A 9,693-nucleotide genomic window follows, 5' to 3' on the forward strand; every position below is an offset into this window, starting at 1 on the left:
TAGTAATTCCTTCAAACTTGCTGCCTTCCTGCACTGGCTGTCTGCTCTAGACCTTGACTTGTTTCCCTTTCCTCTGGTGCGTACCCCCCTCCAATTACCATACCCTCTGACCACCTTCGTAAGCTTGCTACATCCCTGCATTATTTGTGGACTCTGAATAGCATTTCCATTCCCTCAAGGTGTATTTTGACCCTGATAAACTGGTTCTATGCTGATTTCAACACAGGTGGTGGAAAGCTGGGGCTCAATACAATTTGGAGGTCCTGTTCGTGAAGTCTACAAGTTCTATTATCTTAGAAATAGGCATATTTAAAGAATAATGTTCCCTTTTTTTCCTCCCTTCTATTCTAATTATGATTCTGCTCATTCCTAACTGGGATCATAGTCTCATCCTGAACTTTCACCAACAATGTCTTGGGTGTGTCCACACAGTTCTTAAATCCTTCTCCCAAGAAAGAGAAAGAAGAAAAGCATCATTATATGTGCGCTAGAGGAGGGGATAGTGAGGAAACTGGGGATATGAAGAAGTGAACCAACTGGGTTTGGTTTACCGACTGGGAAGCTAGGGTAATGACCTGTTGCTCTCCTAAATCTGTACCGTGTCATGATCCCAGGGCACTCCCAGCCTCAAACCAGTCATTACGCCTGTGAGAGCATGCTATCTGAGAATGAAACCCGGTCCTTCAGAGAGGAGGTGGAGTTCTAGGCCTCGCAGTTGGCGCCAAGTAGAGTGCAGTTTTCCTCCTGTGGGAAGCAGCAGACCATCACAGCAGCATCAAGACTGTGGAAATGGTGGCTTCACAATCAGCTCAGTGGCAGAGAGCCCTGGGCTCTTCCCTTGGCATCCTCTCTCTCTTCATAAGTGGCAGTTGGGCTGCAGCCTCTGAACCATCACATCTCAGATGAATTCCATTTCTGGGAGTTACCAAACAGTCTGTGTAAAGTAGCATTCATCACACAGCATGCAGAGTTGACTCTTGTTTTCACCACAACCATTAAGATAAAAGTAGTCAGCAGAAAGAAGTGATCCAGGGGTAGCTAATAGATATGACATTGAATATCAGTGATTATTGACCAGTAGTGGCTGCCCAGAGTAACGTGTATATAGAAGGACTCTGTGGTCATTTCCAAGTTCAAGGGGAAGGAGCTCAATGATCGATTAGTAATGCCTGCAATGAGCATGGAAGAGAGCAGGGTAGCACGTGTACCATGTATTTGTCATAAGAATAGATTGTGAAGTAATAGAAGATGGGGTGCAGGCTCAGCTTTATCACTTTCTAGCTAGAAGTTAAACCTTGTGCTTAATTTTCAGAGCTTCAGTTTTCCCATACATACTATGGGAATTTTACCTCTTGGTTATTTTTTGGAATGGTAAAGTTCTTATCAAGGTATCCGGCATGTTGAAATTTCTCAATAAATGGAAACGACCCAGACATATCACTGAGGGATGTGGCATCACAGAAATATCACTGAGGCCAAGGAAAAAAGGAAGTATGTGTGATGATCCTACTGTGAAATTTAATAGTGATTTTGAAGATGCTTTCTCCCTCTGCTTTTTCTTTTGCTGCTGACTGGTTTTACTGCTCTAGGTGACTGTGACTTGAGTTTCACATGTGTCCTTCTATTAATAGAAATTGGGGCTAGTCTCCAAACTCCCACCTATTTTTTCATTATAAACCCTGATATATAAAATCATCACTTCATACCCTAGGGACCAGAATGGGATGCCCCACTCAGTTTTTTATTTGTGTGTCCTTGGGAAAATTATTTAATGGCTCTGAGACTCAGTTTTCTCATTACTAAATGGACATAACATTTACTTTACAAGATTGTCCTGAGGTTCCATTTAGATAATTTTGGTAAAAGAGTTAGAGAGGCACCCTTATTTTAAGGTTTTACGAACATACATAATTATTATTCTCTTCAGGCATATAGCTTCTGATTTCAGTTGGGCTAGAGGAACAATTGAAAACAAATGTCAAAATGACCTGAAAATAACAATAATGGTAGGAGTGACTATTTTCTGAGGTCCACTCAGTACTTGGAACTAGATTAGTTCCCACCTCATCTAAGGGTAGGGTTGCCAGATAACATATAGGATGCTCAGTTAAATTTTAACTTAAATTTCAGGTAAACAGTATTAGTATAAGTACATCCCGATTAATGCACGGGTTATACTTAGAATTAAAAAATATTTGTCATTTGTCTGAAAATTAAACTTAACTGGGCATCATTTTCTTTAAACTAAACAATAAGTCTAAGGGAGGTTTGCAGAAAGTATTGAGTTAATAAATGTAAATGATTTAGACGAGCAATAGAGCAATGCTCACAGAGTGAGCACTCACTGAGTGTGAGCAATTAGAGAGACAATGCAGCATAAAGGTTACAGGGGCAGGCGCTGGGGCCAGACTTCCTGCTCCAAATCCTGGCTGGGCCACTTCTTAGCTGGATAGCCTTGGGCAAGATACTTCACCCCTACTTGGCTCAGTCTCCTCATCCATAAAGGGAGAATGACAGCCTTTTCCTCTTAGACTGTTGTGAGCGTCTGTGGGTTAATACATGTGAAGGTTTTGGAATGGCACTCAAGGCAGAGAAAGTGGTCTAAAAATGAGACCTATGATGATGTCATTGTCATTGGTGCACTCATCTATCAGTCTATTGGATCCTAATATTTAAGTATTATTGCTTACTGTAATAAAGGTATGTGTATTTGATATCTCCCAGAAAGGTTTCGGGCAGCTAGGTCTCATTCCCATTGCACAGAGGATGTATCCAAGACCAGAGAGGTCAGTAACTTGCCTAAGGTCCCACAGCCAGAGCTGAGATTCAAATCCGTAACTGTCTGACTCGAAAACTGAATCTCTTTTCACTCCTCAAACAGCTGGGATCAGTGATCTATAAAGTGGAGAAGATGGCTAGGAATTATAACAATAACACCATCTGTTAGTGTAGGAGCACTCTATAAATTCTAGAGAACACTACCTGAATATTATAATAATGTTATAATTTTTTATATTTATAAAAAATCTAAATAGGCTAAAGCATGCTATCTCCTTTGTTCTTCACAGCCTCTGAGGTGGGCAGAGCAGGTACGATGGCCACCACTAGGCAGAGGAGGGAAGTCAGAATCCAGGAAGGTGATGTGACTACCTCAGAATCACCCCACAAAATAAGGAAGAGCGGGTAGGACCATCATCCTTGGTTTCAAAGCCCATGTTTGTTTTCTGACCTGTGGCACTTCCCTCATTATAAACACATTCCTCCATTAGAGCTTCCAACATGGTCTGCTTTGGTTTTTATTAAATTAAGCGTGGCATCCACATCCAAAGACAATTGAGTGTTCTGTCTTATAAAAATTGCCCCTGCCTTGGATTTTTCTTTCCAGTTTATCTTTAAGATAATAAAAACAAATAATTCACAAATCCAGGGGAGAGATTAGCAAAACAAACTTTGCTGTTATTTTTGAGCTATAAGCAGGGCAAGCAAGCACCATAATTGCCAGCAAATGTTCTGGAACTTATATTATCTCATCCTGCTAATTATAAAGCAAAGACCACTTCACCTCAGATTTTCTTAGGAATCACAGGTATAATTCCTCTCATGTTATTACAGCATTTTCAATTTTCAATTATACTCCAAATGGTTATTTGGCAGTGGAACGTATTCTGTGCATCTCTTTTTGGATTCCTGAAACTATTGCCAATGCTGCATGTCTCTAGACCACCATTAATATACAATATGCTCATCCTTGAATTTCTTTCCACTTAAAAAAAAAAAGAGGCAGTAAGATGATCATGGAAAATGCTGGGTTTGGAGACTTTAAAAGGAAAGAGCTTTGAAAGACCAGGCAGGAGTCCAAGTTGACCTAAGGCCAAAGTCTCTATCAGAGCTGATGGTCTCCAGCACAGGGGTATGGAACTGAGCGTGGGAAGGAACTGCCAATTTGTGGATGTCATGGGATAGCCCCCTGCCCTCTGAAATACCTTCCTGGGGGCAGAAGGGCAACAGGGCTGGGGGCAGCAGAAGTTCCTCTATCCTCTCTCAAAAAGACTCGGAGGCTAATCACAGATGGTAAGTTTTATAACAGGATCAGGAAGGAAAAAAGTATTTAAATTTGTAGATTAAGGCCCATTTTCATTTTGTACAAACTATGCAGAGAGAATAAGGAGGGAAAAAAAGACTGGAAGGATATATACACAAATGGAAATATGGTTAATTCTGGATGGTTGGTCAAAACTATTTAACTTACAAGTAACAATCTCAGCTGAAACTAGTTTAAGTGAAAAAAATATAAGAAGCATATTGGCTCATATAACTTTTTGGCCCATATGTAGAAGTTATATACTTTCAGGCACCACTGGATCCAGGTCCTCAAACTGTCACCGGGGATCTTTCACTTCCCACCCTTCTTTCTCTCCATCTAGAAAGCTAGAATCTGCTAGAATCTTCTCTATTTTTCACCATCATAAGCTTCAAACATATTAATCATATGTCTCCTGGGTCCCAGAAGAAAAAAGCATCTTTCTGTAGCTCCAGCAGAAGTCCCAGAGGAGAGTCAGCCTGGTCCACTGAACCACGCCTGCGGCTGCGTCAGCTCCATGCGAACCACATGGATTGAGCAGGATTACTGTGCAGTTGCGAGAGCTGGTTCCCCCAAGGTGGGGATGTAGGCAGATAAAAATCACATCCTCTACTCTGTGATTCTCATTTGCTTTCTGTTGGACTGTTTCTTTTCTAAATAATTTTAATGAAACTATATTACTTTGTGATAAGATTTAAAAATTTTAAAATTTATTTTGAAACATACTGTGATGTAGAGGAAAGGAACTGAAAAGGTCCCTAGCACCCAGGAGACCTTACGCTTCTAATGTCCCTAGCTGCCTTCCAAGGAAATGGACACTGGTAAGTAGCCAGTTTGTCCAGGAGAGGCTGCTACCCTGGCCATGGGTAGTGGGACCAGAGATCATCACCCTAGCCAAACAATGCCAATAGCACCGTTCTGTCTATGTGTGTTAACTCATTTAATCCTCGCAAAATCCGCATTAGGCAGGTACTATTAACATCCACCTATTACAGAGGAGGAAACTGAGGCACACAGGTGGAACCATCTGCCCAAGGTAAGCGTAAGTGTAAGCGTTGATCTTCACACCCAAACAGGGCGTCTGTCTAGGGGCATGTTAAAAACAAGATTCTGAGAGAAGGACCCAGATGCAGAGGGAACAGTAGAAGCAAAAGGCAAAGGTAGCGAGGATGAGAGAGAGAAAACTCTCTGGGAGGACGTCCAAACACCAGCCCTCAGATCTGTTATTATTCTGAGGGACAAGAGGCTATTGTTCATTTCTTCGTGAGCTGTTTTCCTGTCCCGCTCACTTCCCATGTCTCTTGACAATAGTGCTCTGTCACCTTACATACTGTCATCTCTTCCTCAGCTTAACAAAGCCCAACTCACAAGTGTGACAAAAATATATAGTCCTGCATGCACCTGGTTGGCCCAATTAACCGCCATCAAGCCAGACAGAGCCAGTGAGCTCATTCATTTCTCTTCCCCTCACTCTCCTGAAGTTCTCTGTTTGAATGTCCCTTTTGATACTGATTTCATTCGCCTGGGATGACCAGGAGTGGTCAGTGTTTCTTTCTGCTACGAGACAGCACCTTGAGGGCAGCAGGGCCTGTGCCTTACTCACACTGTAGGAACACACTTCTCAGCATACATCAGGCGCCCAATAACCACTTGTGAAATAGAATTGAGATTTGTCCAGGCTCCTAGATGATGCTCCACTGAATGGCAGAGCCCTCTGCTGTGATGTCCCTGCCCCCAAAGGCCAAGAGCTGACCTCTTCTTCCCTCTTGTCACCTGACTCTCACCTGCCGGTGAGTGAAGAATCAGCCTTCTCCTACCATACAAGACTGAGTACCCTCCTGAGACAGCCCCTCCAATATCATCCTCAGTGGCCAGGACTGCGCAAGCCTTGTGGCTGCACCACTAGAAATCCTTCCTTTAGAGTCAATGAATGGCATCCGGAAGGGTGCCACCCTGGAGGACACCTGGAGGGGCGGGATTGAGGCCCCCCCAGTGACATCAGATGGTGTAGACTCAGCAGATGTCCTTCCAACAAGAACTGGGTCCTACAACACTGTGCCCTGTTTCTTTACATTATTGCATTTTTGGGACTGGGGCACAAAGCCTTTAAAGAGCAGGGTGACATTCAATTTTTAGGAACTGGTTTTATTTTGTGAGGCCACTTGACATGTTGGTGGAAGGTGCTGAAGAATCAGATGAGACCATTAGGATGGCTGCCTGGAGACACAACTCCATGAATTTCCTTAGGTTTCTCAGAAATCTAGGAACATGGGAGCATCATGTGGTACTCAGGAAATGTTCTCTGATGTTTTTCGAGGCTATTTCCTCAAGGACAAAGAAATGGACAGGAAAATATACCAAATCTTCACCCGACAAGTTCCAGCTGCAGCATTCCTTGTCAGCCTTTTCTAGTCACACTCCACCACTCATTCATGGTACTCCAAGTACCTCTTTCGAGTCCTCAAATACTCCAATCTATTCCCATCTCAGGATCTTTGCACTTGCTTTGTCTTCCTCCTGAAATGCCCTTGTTTCTGTTCATTGAATCAAGGAGGTGTCAGCTCATATTTCACCTCCTCAAAGACGCCATTCTGGATCAGTCAACCCAAAGTAATTCTCCCCCAGCCACTCTTTCTCCCATTGTCCTGTTTGATGTCTTCATAACCCTCACCACCACCTACATTATTTCCTCTGTTGGTTTATTGATATTGTATTGTCTGACTTTGCTAGAATGTAAGATGTTCATAAGAGTGGGGTCCTCGGATCCCTATGTCTTTGTTTGTGTCTATGTCTCAATATGACAACCTCTAGCCTATTGTGGATGTAGCCCATCATTACCACCCATAGGACACAATATGCCATGCCTTGTGCCCTTGGCTGTGGGAAAGATGACTTTTCTCTTTCACAGACAGACCAAGTTAGAACCTGATTCTAAGTTTGGATCCTTAGAAGGCGCTTTGATGTAGCATCTCATAAGTTATGATTTTCCAAGGCTATTTCTGCTGAGCCTTGAGATTTATATGTTTGATATTTGGTGGCATTTACAGGAATTCCCTCTGGAATTTTACCAGCTATAGAACAGCACTGGCTTTGTGTGTCCAGCTAAACGATAGCTTCTTGCAATTCACTGAACTGTCTGAATGTCTTAGGCGTTCTGTTTTCCAAATTTTGTTCCTCAAGTACTACTTCTGCCAGGTATTAATCAGTACCCTGCATGAAAAATAAAAAGGTAGCGGGAGACAACTGTGTGACACACATTGTAAGTCCCATCCTCCTTGGCACTCACAGTTCCTATGCACAAGAACATTGCGCTATTGCAAGCATTGCTACTCTTTGCCTGAGGTCATTCTCTGGATGCCATGCAGGGCAGGCTGGAAGTGCCAGAGAGCTAGTGACCCCAGAAGCAGCCCTCAATTGATGACTGATGAGAGTTTGTGGATAAATACCCAGCTTCCTCACTCCTGAGACGGGTCAACTCTGAGACGTGTTCTTTTCGTCGGGCCCCAACAAGCTTGAGTCCCAGTTGCCTACAGAGGTAAATCTGCTCATTAATTCACCCTGGATTGTCTGCCTTCCCTTTCCAATCTCACTTCTCCTCTCCCCTCCTGGTGCTTACTATAAATTCACCTCCCAAATAAGACTTCTTGCAGTTAAATCCTTATCTCGGGATCTGCTTTTGGTGCAATCTAATCCAAGACAGCATTCTGTGGCTCAACACAGCCAAATAAACTTAGGAACTGAACAAAGTTAAATAGATTTTTTTTTCTCTGCAGGACCTCTCGGCTTCTCTAAAGTGCTAATGTGTACTGTGAATTTCAAGACAAGCTTTGCTGCAGCGTTTCCTTTATTTATTTGGCCATGGAGACTGAGGCAATGGTGCCCCTTTGCACAAGGAAGTGTGCGGAATCAGTGAGCCTGAGAACAACACACTTTACGGTCACTTATTCTACTCCTCCATCCTGACTCCCCATGGCAGGAGAAGCTCTGTGGCTGAGACCTGGCATATTAAAATTTTTATTTGGTGACAATTCTATAGGCTTACAGCCTCATGTTGCTGAAAAAGTGGTGTGAATGCAATAGCACTCCCTCCACAGACATCCACATCCTTCCTTGGCAAAAATGGTGTGTACAGATTCAAGCTTCTGTTCTAAAAGAAACACGGAATGGAAAAGGCTTTCAAAACCCCTTCCTTCCCAAGGTTACTCACTCAAAGTCCTACAATGTAACTTAGCAGTTTCATTATCTCTTTGTCACTCTGAAAGCCACAGGATTAGAAATGAGCTGATGGGAACTGACTATATTGATGGTTAAAGAATTGAGAGTGATGTGTCAGTAATGAGTCAATTAGTCACACTGTGGGGTGGGATACAGATGTCAAGGCATCTTGGAGCCCCAATCTAGCAGGGGAGATGGATATGTACTGAACCCACAGTTACAAAAAGAATTAATCCCGTAAGTGCTCTAAATGAAAATGTAGGCTGCCAAGAAGGTGTGTAATGGGGTACCAGGAAGGTACCCTGGAGCAGGTGGCATTTAGCGGGAGACATGAAGAGTGAAGAGGAGAGATGAGCGTTGGAGGTGGTGCTAAGGCTGGGAGTGAGAAGTAGCCAGGCATTAGATCAGAGGGACCAGATCTCCAACAGCTAGAGGAGAAGCTGGGAACCCGGTCCGGTGAAGTGGACACAGGCCAGATCAAGTTCATGTATTCGCTTTGTAAGCTTAAGTAATAAACATTCCTTAGCCTCTGTATCATCTTCTGCAAAGTAGGAATAATAATAGTACCAGCCATATGGGGTTCTAGAATTAAGTGAAATTCATATATGTAAGGCCTTAGCAAAGTGCCTGTTACATAGCAGGTGCTCAATAAATGTTACGACATTAATGACGTATTGTTCATGCTAATTCAGTTGGTTAGTGGGAGAACAAGGACTCAAACTCAGGTCTTTCTTACCGCAGCCTTCCCTATTAACTGTCATGATATATTTCCTGGTTTGATTTTATACCGTGTTTCTCAAAGAGGATTCTGTGGATTATTAGGTGACATTTGAATATCAAGTTTTTGAAAATATTTAGAAATTAAGTATATAGGAAAATGATCATAAGCTTTTAGTAAGAAAATGCATTCGGCAAAATTTTATACACCATTATCCCACTTTCATTTTTTACAATATTTATTTAGAAGATTAGATTTTTAAAAATGAAAATGGTAAAAACATTGTTAGATAATAGAATTATGGATGTTTTTCTAAATAAACTTATTAAAAAGCTTTCATAATTGTTCTCCTAAAAGATAAAAAGAAAAACCTGGTAAAGTTCCAGATTTTCTTCCTGGCCCAAAACTTAGGAATTACTCATGTTCCTATTTCTAAAATAATAAAAAATTATATACATAGGACCCACCTCCTACCAGGAATTGACTTAAAAGACTATTCATCAAGCTTGACAAAGACTTAAAACTAGTTGACTCTGCATCCGGGTCCACTTTAAGGAGGAAAGGGATGCTTTCCTGCTCTCAGAGGGAAGTCGATGCGAAAGCACAGGAGTGGTCCATTTCCAGTCCTGGCAAGCAAACCAGTGCTCAGAGCACGTGTGGGTCAAATGGCTGGCACAAA

General features: G+C 42.4%; 2 long non-coding RNA genes across 2 annotated transcripts; both read left to right on the plus strand.

Moving 5' to 3' along the window:
• Positions 1 to 1,287: 1,287 nt before the first annotated feature.
• Positions 1,288 to 3,278, plus strand: LOC138918022 (uncharacterized). The gene is made up of 2 exons (XR_011426826.1): positions 1,288 to 1,491; positions 3,069 to 3,278. It is a non-coding gene; the product is annotated as an uncharacterized lncRNA (long non-coding RNA).
• Positions 3,279 to 6,793: 3,515 nt separating this feature from the next.
• Positions 6,794 to 8,109, plus strand: LOC138918023 (uncharacterized). The gene is made up of 2 exons (XR_011426827.1): positions 6,794 to 7,616; positions 7,855 to 8,109. It is a non-coding gene; the product is annotated as an uncharacterized lncRNA (long non-coding RNA).
• Positions 8,110 to 9,693: the final 1,584 nt, after the last annotated feature.

This window comes from Equus caballus, chromosome 16 (genome assembly GCF_041296265.1).
Source record: "Equus caballus isolate H_3958 breed thoroughbred chromosome 16, TB-T2T, whole genome shotgun sequence".
Classification (NCBI taxonomy): Eukaryota; Metazoa; Chordata; class Mammalia; order Perissodactyla; family Equidae; genus Equus; species Equus caballus.